The following is a 20,174-nucleotide window of genomic DNA, read 5'->3' on the forward strand; positions in this document are numbered from 1 at the left end:
TGGATAGAGTTTTGGCCCGGTGTGAAGACACCAACCTTGTGCTAAATTGGGAAAAATGCCACTTCATGGTTGAAGAGGGCATAGTGTTGGGCCACAAAATTTCAAAGCATGGGATTGAAGTAGACAAAGCCAAGATAGAGGTAATTTCAAGGCTTCCTCCCCCCACTTCTGTCGGGGTGAGGAGTTTTCCTGGGCATGCGGGGTTCTACCGGCGGTTTATCAAGGACTTTTCTAAGGTAGTGAATCGACGCGCAGAGCTCAAACAACCGGTCTGGTCGTTACATTCTCTCCCACTTAAATATAGGTTCGTCCTCGAACGTGCCGAGAACTGCACTGAAGTAGTCTGAAATCTTTGCTTAACACCTCGTGCACCTACCCATGCTACCACAACTCAGTTGGCACATTAGCTCGATCAAATCGAAAGATAACCTCTTTCATTTACGGCAAATAAGCCTTAGAGCCCAGTTTCAACATCCGAAATTCTCTGCCAGGCCTGCTTTCAACATATGAACACCGTATAAATCACCACACGATACACCGATACAAGATTGCATACCTTTCTTGAATTCACACTATGCACCACGTCATTCGCAGAACCATAATAACATTCTCTGATCATAATAGCCGACATTCCCTGAATCTGATGCTCACAATGCACCGCATGATATATTTAAGTCTTGTCCCAACTTTTGGAATACCTTCACGATGGAAGAGATGCGTGGAAACTCATAACCAACTGCTGAGTCAACAAATAATTGAGTCTACACCTCTAACAAGAACTATTACCTCATTCTGGTAAAATAATGATCTTTGCTCTTTGTTATACTTCATATAATCCGACTATAGTCTATATCCGACAATCAGTTTGGGTNAATTAAAAATACTGGACCCAATTTTATAATTATAAAATGCTATTAATGCTACAATAGGCTAAAATTGCAATTGCATGTAATTTAGCTTAGAAAATGCCAAATAAATTCGTAAAAAAATATACAAAAATCACCTTAAATATATTTTGATATATAAATATGAGAATAAAATAGGTTATTCACCAATATTGATAGTTTTGGGAATAATTACTAATTTTGTATTGCTAAAATGGACAATAGATTAATTTTAAAAATCTTAAAAAGCTTGGAAAACTACCAAAACACTTAGGTATGCTTATGTATGCATATATATGCTATTTTGAAAGTATTTTGTATATAAAAATTATATAGGAAAAAATTGGGTATCAACAGCTGCTCCGTCGTAAAACATCCTCCAACCATCATAGGACTCTGCAATGTCTTCTCCTATGAATGACACCTCTTCGTCAGGAAAATACGTCCTTAGGGGTTCGTATTCTCCGTCCATGGGATTCTCTGCAAGGTGATCTGCCAAAGCCTGTCCTTTGATTGCTTTCTGAGTTACGTAGACAATGTCGAACTCACTCAATAGGATTTGCCACTTGGCTAGCTTGCCAGTGGGCATAGGCTTCTGGAAGATGTACTTCAAAGGATCCATCCTTAATATGAGATACGTAGTATAAGCACAGAAATAGTGCCTAAACTTCTGAGCTACCCAAGTCAGAGCACAACAGGTGCGTTCCAACAGAGAATACCGGGCCTCGTATGAGGTGAACTTCTTACTGAGATAATAGACGGCATGCTCCTTCCTCCCTGCTTCATCATGTTGCCCCAGAACACATCCAAATGCTCCATCCAATACCGCAAGGTAGAGTATTAGGGGTCTACCTGGCTCGGGCGGGACCAAAACTGGCGGTGTTGACAAGTACTCCTTGATTTTGTCAAAGGCCTTTTGGCAATCATCGATCCATTTGGTAGCGGCGTCCTTCTTCAGCATCTTAAAGATTGGCTCACAAATAACGGTAGGTTGTGCTATGAACCGGCTGATATAGTTAAGTCTTCCCAACAAACTCGTTACTTCTTTCTTGTTCTTTGGCGGTGGAAATTCTTGAATATCTTTGACTTTTGATGGATCCAGCTCTATCCCTTGGCGACTCACAATGAACCCAAGTAGTTTTCCTGCAGGAACCCCAAATGCACATTTCGCCGGATTCAGCTTCAAGTTGTACCTTCTCAGTCTATTGAAGAACTTCCTCAAATCTTCCATGTGATCAGCGACTTTCTTGGACTTAATGATGACGTCGTCTACATACACTTCGATCTCCTTGTGTATCATGTCATGGAAAATGGTGGTCATGGCCCTCATGTATGTGGCCCCTGCATTCTTTAATCCAAACGGCATCATCTTGGAGCAATACATCCCCCATGGCATAATGAAAGCTGTTTTCTCAGCATCCTCTGCATCCATCCATATCTGATGGTACCCAGCAAAACAATCAACAAATGACTACAGCTCATGCTTGGCGCAGTTGTCAATAAAGATGTGTATATTCGGCAAGGGAAAGTCGTCTTTTGGACTGGCCCGGTTGAGATCCCGGTAGTCGACACAGACTCTGACCTTCCCATCCTTCTTTGGTACTGGCACAATGTTGGCTAACCATATTGGATACTCTACCACCCTGAGAACCTTAGCTTTGACCGGTTTAGTGACCTCTTCCTTGATTTTCAAACTCATATCTGGCTTGAATTTTTTGAGCTTCTGCTTTACTGGCGGACAGGCCGGATTAGTCGGCAATTTGTGAGCCACAATGGATGTGCTCAGACCAGTCATGTCATCGTATAACCAGGCAAATATGTCCTCATACTCTCTTAAAAACTCTGTATATTCTTCCTTCTCTGATGGTGACAAATGAAAGTTGATTCGTGTTTCTTTGATGTTTCCCGCATCTCCCAGGTTGATGATTTCGATCTCGTCTAGATTAGACTTAGGTCTATTCTCAAAATTATCAACTTCTTTAACAATTTCTTCCAGTATATCATCTTCCTCTGAATCTATGTCCGTTTGTTGCGTTGTCTCGTTGCAAGTCACAGTCACGGTTCATTAAGATAAGTAATTGTAATGTTGTATAAGTAAAGTAATGAGAGAAAATAATAGGACTAAGATTTATAAGAAAACCAAAATGCTTTTGATAAATTACATAAATGTTTTAAACATCGGAGCTCTTTTTTGCCAAAACAAAAATGCGAAAGGAAAGTAAACTAGTAAAAGTAAAATAGTGCATGGTGCTTGTTCAGCCTTGCTACCCCGAGGCACGCCGGGCTCTGGTGGTTCTGATGGTCTAGTTGTTGAGGCATGCTCCTCCGCTTACAGCCTGTATGGAAGGGCCTTCCTCCCCCTCCTCCTCAAAAATAAAACAGCAATCCATGTCATCATCTTCTAGGAATAGGTTCCTCACTGCTGCTAGTGCTTCCTCTTCTTCTGACCCATATATAACATCGGCTGGCTGGAAAGTCTGCTCTAAGTGAGGTATTGGTTGTTCCAATGGATAGTAAGGACCGCGCCAAGGTGGCGACCGTTCATTGAATTCCTTCCAGGTATACTCATATCCCAATCCGAAGGTGGTGCCATGTTTCTTGAGCTTGATGGGCTTAGAGATTCCTTGGAGATTCTTTCCAAGTCCCTTGCCAGGTTCATACCCGCTCCAGTTCAATATGCTTTCAATTTCTTTGTCCCACCACTTGTCCTTATCAACGGCGTTGACTCGCTCGATGTGATGATAGGTTTCCCCACCTATCTTCCTTCTTCCTCGGATCGCTGGAATAGTCTGGCGACTGTATATGGGATTGCTACCGTCGTCGTGAATAATCACCTCTTGGTGATTCCATTCAAACTTCACTGCCTGATGTAGGGTTGATGCTACGGCCCCAGCGGCATGAATCCAAGGTCGCCCCAGAAGCAAGTTGTAAGATGCGAGCACGTCTATCACTTGAAAATGAACATCAAACCAAGTAGGCCCCATTTGTAGACGTAAGCTAATTTCCCCAATAGTGGACCTTTGGGAACCGTCGAAAGCTTTGACGTTGATGGCTCCATCCTTGATCTCATGCAGGCTCTTTCCCAACGTTCTGAGAGTTACCAATGGACAAATGTTGAGGTTGGACCCTCCGTCAATCAGGATTTTGGTGATAAAACAATCTTCGTACTGCACGGTGATATGCAATGCCTTGTTGTGACTCAACCTTTCTGGTGGTAGCTCATCTTCATGAAAAGTGATTTTGTGACTTTCCAATACCTGACCCACCATGTTTGCCATTTCTCCTCCAGTGATATTGCTTGGTACATATGCCTCACTCATCACTCTTAACAAGGCATTCTTGTGTGCATCAGAATTCTGTAGCACAGCAAGGATAGAAATCTGCGCCGGTGTTTTGTTCAACTGATCAATGACTGAGTATTCCTTTGCTTGTATCTTTCTCCAGAGATCATCGGGCCCGGTTTCAGTGATGGCTTGTCGACCAGAGGTCTGCTTACTCGACTCAGCCAAGTGTTCCGAAGTATAAACCCTGCCGGTTCTTGTCATACCTTGTGCCGCAACCGTTTCCCCGAACTTGGCTTTCCCCTTCCTTCTTGCCTCGGCTGTGTAGTCCCATGGTATGGATTTTGTGTGGAATGGCGTTACGGCTGTCATTGCCACCGGAATGGGCACCCTTTCTTTGGAAGGTAATACAGCAACTTCAAATGGCTCAAGCGCCTTTGGGGACCCAAACACGACCTCAATTGGTGTTGGCATCTTTGTAGAGGCCGGTGTTTCAAACTCAAGTGGTATGGACATGTTACCTCAGCATCTTCAGAAGGCTGAATCTGGATTACAATCGAATTAAGGGTGACTGTTGGTTTCTTTGGATCGTCGCCTTCGGTGATCAAACCGATTGATCCCTTGGGATCCCAATCATCCTCTATTTTAATCATATGGACACCTCCACCCTTGTGGTCTGGTAGAGGGTTATTGCGGACATTCGGGGCTGGCTCCTTTTCCACGATGATCTTGTTGTCAATCAAAGTCTGGATCTTATCCTTTAGAGAGAGGCATTCATCAATGGTATGCCCCTTCATGCCAGAATGGTATGCACAAGTTTTATTTGGGTTGACCCATCGGGAAGGGTTTTCAGGGGTTATAGCAGGGATAGGGTGACGTAACCAGCAGCTTTGAGCCATTCATACAGCTAGTCGATTGGTTCAGCAATGGCAGTATACTGTTTGGGAGGTCTGCGGTTGAAATTTGGTCGAGGTCTAGGAAAGTTTTGGCGAGTGGGAGGTGATTGATGGTGGGATGGTTGAGTGTTGTAAGCTTGGTAGACGTGTGCGGGTTGGGAATATCTGGGTGAAGCAGGTTGGTATGTAGGAGGTGGAGGCGATTGAAAGGTAGGCGGTGGTGTTTGGTAGGAGGGTGCGGGTGTTTTGAAATTTGGAGTGGGCTGATCTGTCCATGAAGTCAGATGCCATACTTACCCAGTTTGACCACTTCTTTGGGTCTTGGCTAATGTACCAGGACAGAGCATCTCCTTTCAGGCTCCTCATGAAAAGCTTCATGCGGATCTTCTCATCTTTCCCTACTCCGACCAGCTTGTCGCAGTATGTCCTCAAGTGAACCCTGGGATCCCTTGTACCATCAAACATTTCAAACTTGGGAGGTTTGTACCCCTCGGGCAGTTCGACATCGGGATGTATGCATAAGTCTTCATAGTTTAGCCCCTCAACTCCCTTACTACCTTCAACGCCTTGAATTCTGGTGGTAAACTTCTTAAGCTCTTCGGCCAGATTTCTGATGAGCAAGTCCTTATCATCGGACTCGGGTGTGCTTGAGATGGGCTGGGTGGAGTGTGGCACGGTCTCCACGTAGATGGGGGTGTTGTGTTGGGTGTGGCAGTGGTCATTTGTGGAGTTCAATGGTTCCGGGATGAGCAGTGGAGTGTTGTTGGGAGTGTGGCAAGTATTGCAGTGGTGGTGATGAGCGGGCTGCTTCGGGATATTTTGTGGAGGTGTGGGGTTCTGAGTATTTGGGAAGGTGACTTCTGGAGTGGTAAGGGAAAATGACAGACTTGCCAAATTCCGGACTTGATCAAGCTCTTCTTGGAATTTCAGTAGTTTTTGTTCTATTTGAGAAGCATTTTCCTTGGGGACCATAGCACCATGAGTGACCTCTACCCGTTCAGCTGAGTTGTTTGAATCTTCCATTCTTCTTTTGTTTTTGTGTCTGACGGGACTGGGAGGAGGAGTAGGTGGAGGGCCCCTGGATCTTGTAAAGTATGCTGATGTTGCCAGAGTTCACGAACTAACCTTTGGGGAGGGGAATAAACAAAAATTAAAAACAAAAAGGTGATAAGTCAGTAAGGATCGTAAGGAAATGTTGCAATATTTAAACACGTAGTGCAGGATATATGAAGCGCGTCCTAATTTTGGGGACCTCGTTGTGCCCGAGGTAGGCTTAGCGACAAGTTAATTTGGAGAACTTAGAATGCTAATTGCCTCATTTTATTGATAAAAGGTAGACGAGTCCCAAAATGACAATAAATAATAATTAAAAATCACTAATGGCCATTGGCCTTATTACATCTTATAAAGCAAAAAATGGAAATTCCTATCTATTTGGTCCCAGAAGGACCTTCACCAGACTCGGCATTGTTGGTTCCCAAACCACTCCAAACTTTTCTCAAGGGTGTAATTATTCCGCCACTGAACCCACGTGCTACTCTGCCACTCTCCCACTTTGGCCAAACCTGTTACACCCCGTGTTTTCGTACGTAAGAGATTGGAAGAATTTCGACCGCAGGTCGTGGTATGAGAAAGAGGCCGAAAGGGGGGAATACCTAGGCCCTTGGATTTATTTACAGAATAGTTTCCTAAACGTCAAGGACAATATTAAAGTATTCTTAAGAGCTACAGGTTATGAGACTGATAAGCGCATTAATCAACATTCGAGGACGAATGTTCCAAAGGGGGGAATGATGTTACACCCCGTGTTTTCGTACGTAAGAGTATATCATAAGTCAATTAATGTAAGCTCAGAAAGGGAATCATCTTTTAAAAGTTTACAAAGTTAGTTCATCATGTTAACGTGGAGGTTACAAATATTTAAGATCATTAGTACCAAGTAGCAAGAGGGTTTGAAGGCTTAGAAGCTAAACGAATTGAAGAAGATAAGTTTCGTCGAAAGTCGACAAGTTGGAATGTTTTACCATGTACTTTTGGGGTGATACTAGGGTTATTAACATTATAACGAGATTATATTATGAGTTATTTTAGTCGTACGATATTTGGTGTTATGTTTTGAAGTCAAGCGAGTTGTGGAACAAAAGTTGGAAAAAGGTCATCACAAGTTCCATTCATAAATATGCTGAAACTTAGGTCAAATGTAATTGAGTTTTTATCCCGATATACTTGGAATTAGGGGATGATCCACCTACCAAATTAAAGATCAATGAGTCTAGTTTCCAACGCAATAAACCGTTTGTTAATACGATATTGGAGTAGAGAGATATTTGCATTTTTGCGAGACTGCGCGGGTTGGTAGGTGACAAGTAGGTGCATCACCTACTTGCCAAAATGAGAGGACTTAATTAAAAGCCCCAAAGTCGGCCAAGAGGGGTCTTTTAAGGGAATATAAACTGAGTTATTTCACCTGTATTTCAGAGCAAGAAAACCTAATTGAACCCCTGCAACTCCTCCCCCAAAATCCCACACAAACCCTAGGGTATTGGGGGTGTTACGATGCGATTCTAGTGCTGGAAAGTCCGGACAGCATGCTAGTTTCTCTTTCTCCTTCTTGTATCCGTGTTGAGGAACTTATTTTTGATGAAAAAGGACCAGGTTTCGTGGGTGATACTCAGTACAAGGTAAGTTTATGCTTCTCCTTCCATTATCTATGCGTGTGCGAGTTGTAACTCGATCGTAAAGAATAGACCTAGCTAGTTTCGGAAGAATGGTATGTTGTTTGATCTTGTGCAATGGTTGGCTGGTTGTGAACTTATTTTTAAGTTAAATTCATGGCTGGTTTATTGGATAAGAGGTGTAATGATGTACTTTTGGTTGTATTTCTCAATTTGAAAGAAAAGACAAGTCGAAACGTGTTTAAGTAAACCAAAAAATTATGTTTGAGTTGATGAACTTGTGGGACTGTTTTTGGGCTCTTTCGTGTTGGTATTGGGTTGTCTCTTTTACTACTGTTTTTATGGATTTGAGAGGAGGAAGGGTGTGGAGAAACACCACATAATGGCAAGGTTGTTTGTTGGTCGTTCGTCATAACATTTTCGGATTGTTTGACACTATTATGGTTGTCATGTTGTGTATGAAGTGATAGGGGTATGTTGGGCTGTTTGTGATTGTTTTGACTAGTGTGAAGTCATATATATAGGGGAGGTGCTGTCCGTTTTATTGTAAAATAGGTTGTGGTCGATACATAATAGTTACGACGCTTAAACGATAACGAGAGTGTCATTTCTCTTATTGTAGACTAAGGAGCCGTGAAATTGCATAGCTTGAGGTTGGGAAGAATGTACAAGGTATGTTAAGGCACTTACTTCTTTCTTTTGGCATGATCTAAAGTGAAATGAAAAAGCTATTTCATAACGGATCTACTCCTAGCAACTAAGGTTGTCCATGTTGTTATTTCCTTTTAAAAATATTTTAAGTATGTATGTATGATGCTTGAATTCTATAGAGGTTCATAGTGATGGTATGATGTCCGTAATGTTAATAGAGGGTGCAACAACCATACGTTACTCCAAAAGGTTTAGAACGTGATTCCATGAGTCCAGCATGCATTATATATGTATCTATTTTACTCTACCGAGCCGCGCTATAGACGGCCGGGTATGGCACCTATTGTGCAACCACTGATCATATGGGTTTACCGAGCTCCACGTGGCCGGGTACAATTCTACCGAGCCTTATGATGGCCGGGTATGTTTTTACCGAGTCCTCTTTGAGGCCGGGTACGATATGATGATGATGATGCCCACAGAGGCTTATGTTTTTAAAAGTTTATTTATATATATGTATTATGCATTTCATGTCAGTAGCCCCCAGAGGCACTCCGATGTTCCAGGTTGTATCTCCTCTATCTCTCTTTACATTACTGTTCTTATTTATGTTTTCCTGCCTTACATACTCGGTACTTTATTCGTACTGACGTCCGTTTTGCTTGGGGACGCTGCGTTTCATGCCCGCAGGTCCCGATAGACAGGTTGACATTCCTCCAAGTAGGCTATCAGTTCAGCGGAAGGTGTTGGTGCACTCCACTTGCTTCGGAGTTGCCTATTTGTTCAGTGTGCTTTGGATATGTATTGATTGGTATGGAGGGGCCCTGTCCCGACCTTTATGATATTAGGTACTCTTAGAGGCTTGTAGATAGATGTCAGGTGTATGGATACTTGTATGGCCTTTTCGGCTTATGTTTTGAGTTTACAAATGGTCATGTCGGCCTTATAGGCCCGTATGTCACATATATAAGTTTGCATATCATTTTGGATTGTCATATGTTGAGTATTCCCTTATGTTTCATTCTTTTTATCTCATGACTAGTTTTCTGGCTCATTACCCATGATAGTATGATAAGGAAGATATGTTACGTTGGTACTCGGTTGAGTAAGGCACCGGGTGCTCGTCGCGGCCCATTTGGTTTGGGTCGTGACAAAAGTGGTATCAGAGCAGTTTTGTCCTAGGGAGTCTACAAGCCGTGTCTCGTAGAGTCTTGTTTATGGGTGTGTTGTGCACCACACTTATAAGCAGGAGGCTGCAGGATATTTAGGACTGTCACTCGTTCTTCTTACTCTAGATCGTGTGGTAGAGCTCAATTGTAAGAATTCAAACTTCTAAATTCTATTTTATTCGTAATACAATGATACCTACATCGAGAAGGACAGATGGTAAGAGATTGAATGTGGTTGTAGAAGAGTTGATGAGAGGAACTCGATTTTGCATTGTGCTTATGATGAGTAAATGTGAGGTCTTCAGTAGATCATGTGTGTACTAAGACGTGTAAGCTTCTTGATAAAGAGCCCTAAGGCATGAATATCTATCCACCCATATGGTTTAAAAACCAACAAGAGAATCAGAAGGCAGATACAAGTTTCAACAAATAAAAGAAGCAAGGTGGCGAAGGTTACGAGGTACCAGTTAGTGAAGGTTTTGAGTTTTTACAATTCAGGCAGAGAAATACATGCATTCTGAGTTACCTTGAACAGTGACAGAGTTATATACAATTGACCACACCCATGTCAATTATGCCCTATGGGAGCTAACAAATATAATTTAAGAGAATGATGTAATATGAGGATCAAGCTGGGATTAGTGTAACCATAAATTATGGATGGATTGTTATCATTAGCTAACATTTCCGAAGGGTAGTGCAGATGTGGTAATAGATCTCCTTGTGAGACGCCCAGATGATGAACTCTAGAATAGTGCAATCAGATATGAATACTAGAATATTCAGAAATTTCAGAAGATAGGCAATGGAATCCAAAAAGGGGATAAATATTTACCTTAGTATGACTCCCGCCCCTAGAGAGAGAGAGGGGGGGGGGGGGGGAGACAGAGAGAGAATTTTAGGCATCCCGAAGAGCCAGTGAGATGAAGCAAGGGGAGCTAAAAGTGAAAGGACGTTTTGTTGAAGTTTTCAGAATAAAGTGATAGACATAAAAAAAATTGATGAAAATGACAGAATTATAGAGTCTATAGTTAAGTGAAGGAAAAAGATGAGAGGTGACAGGCCTTGAAACAACAAAGGAGTATAGGCTATAAAGTCATATCTTCTTTTCAACAAATAAGTTCGCAACTCTAACGCGATTACCAGGAGGAAAAGATATACCCCCAGAGTAGTAGAAATCAGTATGGGCTGGTAACAAGATAAACTAAACATGAACTAGGGACTAAATGATATGATAATAGTCGGCATCATGAGAATTTCAGAGGTTGCGTTCCGGCGATAATAGAATGGATGAAAAAAGAATACCCTTGAATGGTCATTCAGGAAGTCGCTTCCCTAAAGCAAGCAATAAGAATATTAAAAATTCCTTCGTGTATACTGCGAGTAAGATCACAACTTTACAAGATCCAGAAGGTCTCCTAAGTACTACCACGAAAGACTAGCTGAGGAAATAAGGAAGAAGGTTTCCACCTAAGCATAGTGACCTAAAAAGGAAATAATCTTGTAACAACAGTTCACTACAATATTGTATACACTCCATAAGAACATGGCACATATCGTGGCTAATGAGGAAAAAAAATGAAATGGGATGTTTGAGATCATATGAGGTACATGAAATTACAGTATTCGTGGGCAAAAAGACAGGCCAAGTATCCATGCAGCAAGTGGCAGAACGACCAGAAAAAGTAATTGCTTACATTTAAAGACAACAGAGAATGCGCAAAAGGGAATCTAAGGTGCTAGCAAGTTAAAGGAAGGTTGTGAGTAGAATAAACAAATATGTGTAAGTCGCAAGCAAAAGTATGGTAGAGTGAAAAGGTTTTGGGTAGATGTAAGTAAGGGTAAGAAAAGGTGAGTTAGAAGCTGATAAGAATAGGTAAGACCTCGGTATTAAGCCCATCAAATAAGAGAGCTGATGGTTTATGTATGTTATAAAAGGCTCAGTATAACTTGAGTTAACACGGAGGAGTCTAAGACTAGGAGTATTTAGAAGAGATGGAATGCTCCTCTGGTCGTAATGTAAGGGTGTAATTGTGGTAAATTATAAAAAGATGACATTTAGGCCTTTGATTGAGGAAAATTTAAAGAGAAGGGATTTTATGAATTGCACGGGATTGGAATACCCCATAAGATGAATCATATTAGGATGCTATGCAATACGGTTATTGAAGTACAGTATCGTCCCTAGGTGGATCGGGCAAATCACTTCAGATATTCCCCGAGGAGACATGAGCCCTAGTGACATTGTACTACGTAAGGGGTTTCAGGTTATCAACGGTAGATTATGGATCAACATTAAGGTGAATCACCAATGGATGGATAAAAATTGCAAAGTATGAGATGAGATTAGACCGTCATTATTAAGATGAACAGTAATAAGGAAGCATTAAATGACTTAGATTTATACATGTAAGATAAGTAGTGAGAGAATAATCTGGAGTTGGGTGGCAGACCTCGGTAATAATAAACCGAAGTAAGAGTTAGGATATAGTATGAACTACGTAGATGTAGTAAAACCATAAGCATAGGTAACCAAGGCTATGAAGCAATGTAAAGCAATAGTCGTACGTTCGACAAAGTACCAAGCGAAGAACTTTAGTACACCTATAAATGCCTAGAGGGACATCTTGTCATAGTTCTGTATATGTTCATAAAGTGAGGTCTAGAGATTGGCAAAATGCTGGAGGAAAAAGGAGAAAGAGTCGCAAGGTCGCATAGGCAAACATATAAGTACACGGTTGTACATGATGCATGTCAGAAGGTAACAACAGTTATGAGATTGGAAGAATTCCGACCACAGGTCGTAGTATGAGAAAGAGGCCCGAAGGGGGGAATACCTAGGCCCTTGGATTTATTTACAGAACAGTTTCCTAAACGTCAAGGACAATATTAAAGTATTCTTAAGAGCTACAGGTTATGAGACTGATAAGCGCATTAATCAACATTCGAGGACGAATGTTCCAAAGGGGGGAATGATGTTACACCCCGTGTTTTCGTATGTAAGAGTACATCATAAGTCAATTAATGTGAGCTCAGAAAGGGAATCATCTTTTAAAAGTTTACAAAGTTAGTTCATCATGTTAATGTGGAGGTTATAAATATTTAAGATCATTAGTACCAAGTAGCAAGAGGGTTTGAAGGCTTAGAAGCTAAACGAATTGAAGAAAATAAGTTTCGTCGAAAGTCGACAAGTTGGAATATTTTACCATGTACTTTTGGGGTGATACTAGGGTTATTAACATTATAAGGAGATTATATTATGAGTTATTTTAGTCGTACGATAGTTGGTGTTATGTTTTGAAGTCAAGCGAGTTGTGGAACAAAAGTTGGAAAAGGTCATCACAAGTTCCATTTATAATATGCTGAAATTTAGGTCAAATGTAGATGCACTTTTCTCCCAATATACTTGGAATCAATGGATGATCTACATATCAAATTGAAGATCCACGAGTTTAGTTTCCAACGCATTAAACCGTTTGTCGATACGATATTGGAGTAGAGAGATATTTGCATTTTCGCGAGACAGCGCAGACTGGTAGGTGACAAGTAGGTGCATCACCTACTTGCCAAAATGAGAGGACTTAATTAAAAGCCCCAAAGTCGGCCAAGAGGGGTCTTTTAAGGGAATACAAACTGAGTTATTTCACCTGTATTTCAGACCAAGAAAATCTAATTGAACCCCTACAACTCCTCCCCCCAAAAATCCCACACAAACCCTAGGGTATTCCGGGTGTTACGCGCGATTCTAGTGCTNATAGCCCCAATTAAAGGGTTAAACCGAGAGATCGTAATACCCGACTTGATCCTCTATTGCTTGTGCAAATTCGCATACCCAATTGGTCTTGAGAAAGTCAATTCGGGCAAAATCACTCGAACTACCGAGAGGTATAGAGTGAGTAGAATCGAGCAATGGGTATATCATACTCCCCAAATGTGTCAATCTAGCTTTAGATTCAAGAATCCGTCAATTGACCACGTAGGCGAAAGTCACTACCCTAGTGCCCTATAATCATTTGAACAACTTGAAATAGTTTAGTTCTAGCTTATAATAGTTTAATTGAGCATTGTAGTTTATGGAATTATTTTCATAATTAAAACCCCAAAATGTGTAGAAGTGCAATTTGGAGCAAATACACAACTCTAAATTAGATAGATACCCGACTCCAATATCTGGCTCTCTCTGGAAATCGATCCCGACCCTAAATTGGGTAAAAGCTGCTTCGACCTCTCTCGCTACTTAATAATAGTGCAGGGTTAGCCGTGATCACTTTTTGGAGCCGTTGCCGGGGAGCTAATGGTTTTGGCTATCTATCTAAATAGATTTGTGTTTTGTTCTTCTTTTCTTCTTTGTTACTAATTTGTTTTTGTCAATACATCAGGTACAAAATGGCATTAAATGCTGATGACCCTCCTGGAATTGTGAATGCGGGGGAGGAGGTAGATGACAATGGAGAGGATGAGGTGCCTCTTGTACCTCAAGGACAATGTAGAGGCCGCCAGGCCAATGCAAATGAGAACGTCCCAGATCCTCCTCCGCCACCTCCAAGAGTGGCTCCTAGAGTTCTTCCCAACCAAGGCTATGCAAGTGCAATTGTTCCGCCCCGGATCGGGCGGGCAGTTTTCAAATAACCCACGTGATGGTGACATTGCTAGAGCAGCGTGGGTACTTCATGGGCACTGCCACTCAAAATGCTTACAAACATCTCAAGGGGTTCGTGGATACCTGTTGGGGGAGCAAGCAAACCAATGTGTCCGAGGATGCACTTCGATTGAGGCTTTTCCCATTCTCACTTAGAGGGAAAGCATTGGATTGGCTTGAGCGACTCCCCAGCCATTCCATCACAACTTGGGATGAGTTGGCGGATAAGTTCATTGCCAAATTTTTCTCACCAGGGCACATGGCAGCACTATGGGATGAGATCTTAGCCTTCAAGAAGGAACCTACTGAACCATTGCACGAGATTTGGGAGCGATATAGAACTATGGTGAAGGAATGCCCTAACAATGATATGACAGAGGCAATGATACAACAGACCTTCTATCGGGGCATCAATATAATGAATCAGTGCATAGTGAATCAATTGGCTGGGGGAAATTTCATGTAGCTGCCTTATGATGAAGCTTGTGTTATTCTTGATGAAATGGCTGACACATCCTCCGCTTGGCAAAGTAGAGCCAATGTGCCACAGGGTGACCCCTCGGTCACTCATTTGCACAAAGAACTACATGACCATGGACAAGCTATAGCAGAACTTACAACAATAATGAACCAATTAGCGAAGGCACAGTTGCAACAAGTGCAGAATCCTCGCCAAGTAAATGCCATGGAGGGTGTACATGCTTGTGAACAATAGAAGACAAAGAGGTCAACAGAACCAAGGGAATATCAGATCAATTTGACAATGATTGTGGTGGATTCCAAGATGATTGCTATGATGGGCAGAACGAAGTGGTGCAATATGTGAATAATTACCAAGGTCAAAGAGGAAATTCGTCTAACCAACAACAACAGTGGAGATCCCAGGGCAATTGGGGTAACCAACAACAGGGCAACAATAATTGGAACAATCAACAACAAGGGAACAACAATTGGGGAAATCAAAATAACAATCGGAACAATCAGGGAATCTGGGGCAACAACAACAATTGGGGTGGAAACAACAACAACCAGGATGGATGGAACAATAACCAAGGAAATCAGGGTCAAGGGTTTCAAAGGCCCCCAATGTACCAAAAACCGAGCAACCCACCACCTTTTCCATCACAGGGTCCTAGTTCTTCCAACAATGAACTAGGTAGAATTGAAATGATGTTTGAACAGATGATGAAAAAGAATGCTGACTCCGATGCGCAATTGGCTTCTCACAATACTTCAAATAGGAATTTGGAGGTCCAGCTAGGCCAAATCTCACAGTCTTTGAATACTCGCCCTAAGGGGGATCTACCGAGTGATACGGTAGTGAACCCGAAGGGTGGGAACAATCATGTTATGGCAGTAACTACACGGAGTGGAAGAGGCGGTGATGTGAATGCCTCTAAACAAAAGCAAGTTTTGGGTGATGAAGTTGAGTTGCAAGAAGATGAAGTTCCTTTGGTGGTTGAGAATGTGGTTGATGAGAATATGAATCAAGAAGTAAGGATTGATATTCAAGATGTCGAGGTGGAAACACAAAATGACGTGAACCCGTCTAGGGAGCACGTAATAGACATGCCGGAGCCGGTTGTGCCAAAAGCCAAGGCACCATTGCCTAGGCCACCTCCACCTTATCGTCAGAGGCTAGCCAAGCAGAAAAATGAGAATCAATTCAACAAGTTCATAGACATGATGAAGAGCTTATCTATTAATGTTCCTTTGGTAGAGGCTTTAGAGAAGATGTCTGGCTATGCTAAATTCATGAAATATTTGGTGACAAAGAAAAGATCCATGGACTGTAAAACTATCAAGATGACCCACCAAGTTAGTGCTATTGTACATTCAATGGCTCCGAAGTTAGAGGATCCCAGTGCTTTCACTATCCCTTGCACTATAGGGAGTGCAGACTTTGCTAAAACTTTATGTGATCTAGGGCCAAGCATCAACTTAATGCCCTACTCAGTTTTCAAGACTTTGGGTATTGGGCCACCGAGGCCAACTTCCATGTGACTGCAAATGGCAGACAGATCAATGAAGCGACCATTGGGTATTGTTGATGATGTGCTCGTCCGGGTGGACAAGTTTATCTTGCCAGCAGATTTTGTGATCTTGGATTGTGAGGTAGATTATGAGGTCCCGATCATATTAGGGAGACCTTTCCTTGCTACGGGGAAGGCTCTAGTGGATGTGGAAGCAGGGGAACTCACTTTCAGGGTGGGTGATGAAAATGTCGTTTTTCATGTGTGCAAGTCAATGAAGCAGCCCAATTGTACAGAAGTGTGCTCATTTGTGGATCTTGTCATGGCTGTGATAATTGATGATACCAGTGCAATGATCAATGTGGAGGACCCTTTGGAGGCTGTATTGTTGAATCTTGATGTCTATGATGATGAGGGCCGAGTAGAGTGCGTGAATGCTTTACATAGAATGGGCTCTTATTCTTATGATCCTAGGAAACTCTCCTTGGATCTCGAAAATAGAAAGACCCCTCCAACAAAACCTTCAATTGAGGAACCCCCGGTGTTGGAGTTGAAACCATTACCTCCACACCTCAGGTATGAATTCTTAGGCCCTAATTCAACATTACCAGTTATTCTTTCCTCTTGTCTTACTAACATGCAGGTAGATGCCACATTGGCGGTGCTCAAAAAGCGGAAAAAGGCAATTGGATGGACTTTAGCTGATATTCGGGGAATAAGCCCCGCATTCTGTATGCACAAAATTATTCTGTAAGATGATGCAAAACCCTCCTTGGAACATCAAAGGAGACTGAACAAGGCAATGCAAGAAGTTGTGAAAAAGGAGGTAATCAAGTGGTTAGATGCGGGAGTGGTGTATCTTATGTCTGACAGCTCGTGGACTTCACCGGTGCAGTATGTGCTGAAAAAGGGTGGTATGACCGTGGTGACCATTGATAATAATGAACTTATCCCAACCCGTACAGTGACCGGATGGAGGGTGTGCATGGACTACCGCAAGATGAACAAGGTGACTCGCAAGGATCACTTCCCATTGCCTTTCCTTGACCAGATGCTTGATCTTCTTGCTGGGCGTGCCTTCTATTGTTTCTTGGATGGTTATTCAGGTTACAATCAAATTTTGATAGCTCCAGAGGATCAGGAGAAGACAACCTTTACTTGTCCATATGGCACCTTTGCTTTTTCTCGGATGCCCTTTGGGTTGTGCAATGCACCGGCAACATTCCAACGGTGTATGATGGCCATTTTCACCGATATGGTGGAAGATATTTTGGAGGTGTTCATGGACGACTTCAGTGTTGTGGGTGATTCATTTGATGAGTGTTTGACAAATCTAGATAGAGTGTTGGCCCGGTGTGAAGACACCAATCTTGTGCTAAATTGGAAAAAATGCCACTTCATGGTTGAGGAGGGCATAGTTTTGGGTCATAAAATTTCAAAGAATGGTATTGAGGTTGACAAAGCCAAAATTGAGGTGATTTCAAGACTTCCTCCCCCCACTTCTGTCAAGGGGGTTAGAAGTTTTCTTAGGCATGCGGGGTTCTATCGGCGATTTATCAAGGACTTTTCGAAGGTAGTGAATTCTTTGTGTAAGCTGCTAGAAAAGGATACAAAGTTCGTGTTTTATGAGGGATGTATGCAAGCCTTTGAACTTCTCAAGCATAAGTTGATCACCACCCCGATCATTATAGCATCCAATTGGAGCTTGCCTTTCGAGCTCATGTGCGACGCGAGTGATGTTGCGGTTGGGGCAGTTTTCGGTCCAAGAGTGAACAAAATGTTTCATCCAGTGTACTATGCGAGCAAGATAATGAATGAGGCTCAAAGGAACTACATGGTGACTGAGAAAGAATTGTTGGCTATTGTGTTCGCAATGGAAAAATTTCGGCCATATCTTATGGTAGCCAAAGTCATAGTGCACACCGATCATGCAGCTCTTAGATACTTGATGACAAAGAAAGACTCCAAAGCTATACTGATGTGATGGGTCTTAATACTCCAAGAGTTTGATTTGGAAATTGTGGACCGGAAAGGTAGTGAAAACCAAGTGGCGGATCATTTGTTCCGCTTGGAGGAGGAAGGAAGGCCGTGTGATGGCCTAGAGATCAATGATGCATTTCCCGATGAGCAGCTACTTTCTGTGTCGATGAGTGATATGCCATGGTTTGCGGATGTTGCTAATTACCTTGTGACTGGCATCATCCCGTCTGAGCTCTTTTCTAACCAAAGGAAGAAGCTCAAACGGGATAGTCTGGACTTCTATTGGGATGAGCCATACCTGTTCAAGATTTTCACCGACGGAGTGATCCGGAGGTGTGTACCTGAGGAGGAGCAATCTAGCATTCTAGAGGCTTGTCATTCCTCCCCTTATGGTGGCCGTCATGGAGGGGCGAGGACAGTTTTGAAAGTTCTAAGTTGTGGATTTTATTGGCCAACTCTGTACAAAGATGCAAGTGATTTAGTGAGAAAGTGTGACCAATGTCAATGAGCGGGAACTATTTCGAAGAAAGATGAGATGCCTCTAAACAACATTCTAGAAGTGGATATCTTTGATGTATGGGGTATCGATTTCATGGGCCCATTTGTAAGCTCGTGCGGAAACACCTACATTCTTGTAGCGGTTGATTATGTCTCAAAATGGGTTGAGGCTGTGGCTTTGCCCAACAATGAAGCTAGGAGTGTGGTTGCATTTCTAAAGAAGATCATTTTCACAAAGTTTGGCACTCCTCGTGCAATTATAAGTGATGGAGGATCGCATTTTTGCGATAGAGCTTTTGAAACCTTGCTTGCCTAGTATGGTGTCAACCACAAAGTGTCTACTCCTTATCATCCTCAGGCGAGTGGCCAAGTTGAAGTCTCAAACAGGGAAATCAAGAATATTCTATCTAAATCGGTCAATGCAAATAGGACCGATTGGTCTAAGATGTTGGATGATGCTCTATGGGCATATAGGACTGCTTACAAAACTCTGATTGGTATGTCTCCGTATTGGTTGGTGTTCGGGAAAGCATGCCATTTACCGGTTGAGTTAGAGCATAAGGCCATGTGGGCCTTGAGAAAGTAGAACCTTGATTGGGATCTGGATGCAAATCTCCGGGTTGAGCAACTCAATGAACTTGATGAATTACGTTTCCATGCCTACTCCAGTTCGTCCTTGTACAAGGAAAAGATGAAGTACCTTCATGAAAAATATGCTCATGGCAAGGAGTTTAGAGTGGGTGATTTGGTGCTCTTATTCAACTCTCGGTTACGGTTGTTTCGGGGAAAGCTAAAGTCAAAGTGGAGCGGACCAGTGTGTGTGACCCCGTTTTGGTGCTCTTGATTTAAAGAACAAAAGTGGGGAAGTTTTTATAGTGAATGGGCATAGGGTCAAGCATTACTTGGGAAATATTGATGACAGCCACATGGTGGCACTCCTTCATTTCAAATGATGTGATGGTAACCTGCGTCGTGCCGCGACGTTAAATCAGGCGCTTCTTGGGAGGCAACCCATGTGTTTTTCTTCTTGCTTTTATTTGATTTTCATTGTAGTGTAGGATTGATTTTTGGGCTAACTGGTTGTGAGATGTTACAGGATTGTGTTGATGCAGTGCAGGACATAGTGGAAAAAAAGTGTTTAGGTCTCTGAAGTTTCCAGTGCGGCCGCACTATATTCTGTGCGGACCGTACTGGTGAAGGGTGAAATGTGACCTCTATGAAGTTTGCCACTACGGCCACACTACATTCAGCGCGGACCGCGGTCCATTTTGTGCGGTCCGCACTGGTTGGTGAGACTGGGCCCCAGGTCCTTGTCTATAAATAGGTCCTGAGGCCCTCCTTTTACCCTTTTCGAACCCTGACTTTTAGAACTAATACAAACACTGTTCATCACTTCCTTTTGCTCGTAATTAATTGTTTGGAACTGATTAGCTTCATTTCATCTCACATCTGGTACCATTACATTCCTTTTAATTGTTCTCTTTTGTTAATTTCTTTTAGTTTTTGTTTTTCTTGCTTCCCTCTCTAT

Source organism: Nicotiana attenuata, unplaced genomic scaffold (genome assembly GCF_001879085.1).
Source record: "Nicotiana attenuata strain UT unplaced genomic scaffold, NIATTr2, whole genome shotgun sequence".
Lineage (NCBI taxonomy): Eukaryota > Viridiplantae > Streptophyta > Magnoliopsida > Solanales > Solanaceae > Nicotiana > Nicotiana attenuata.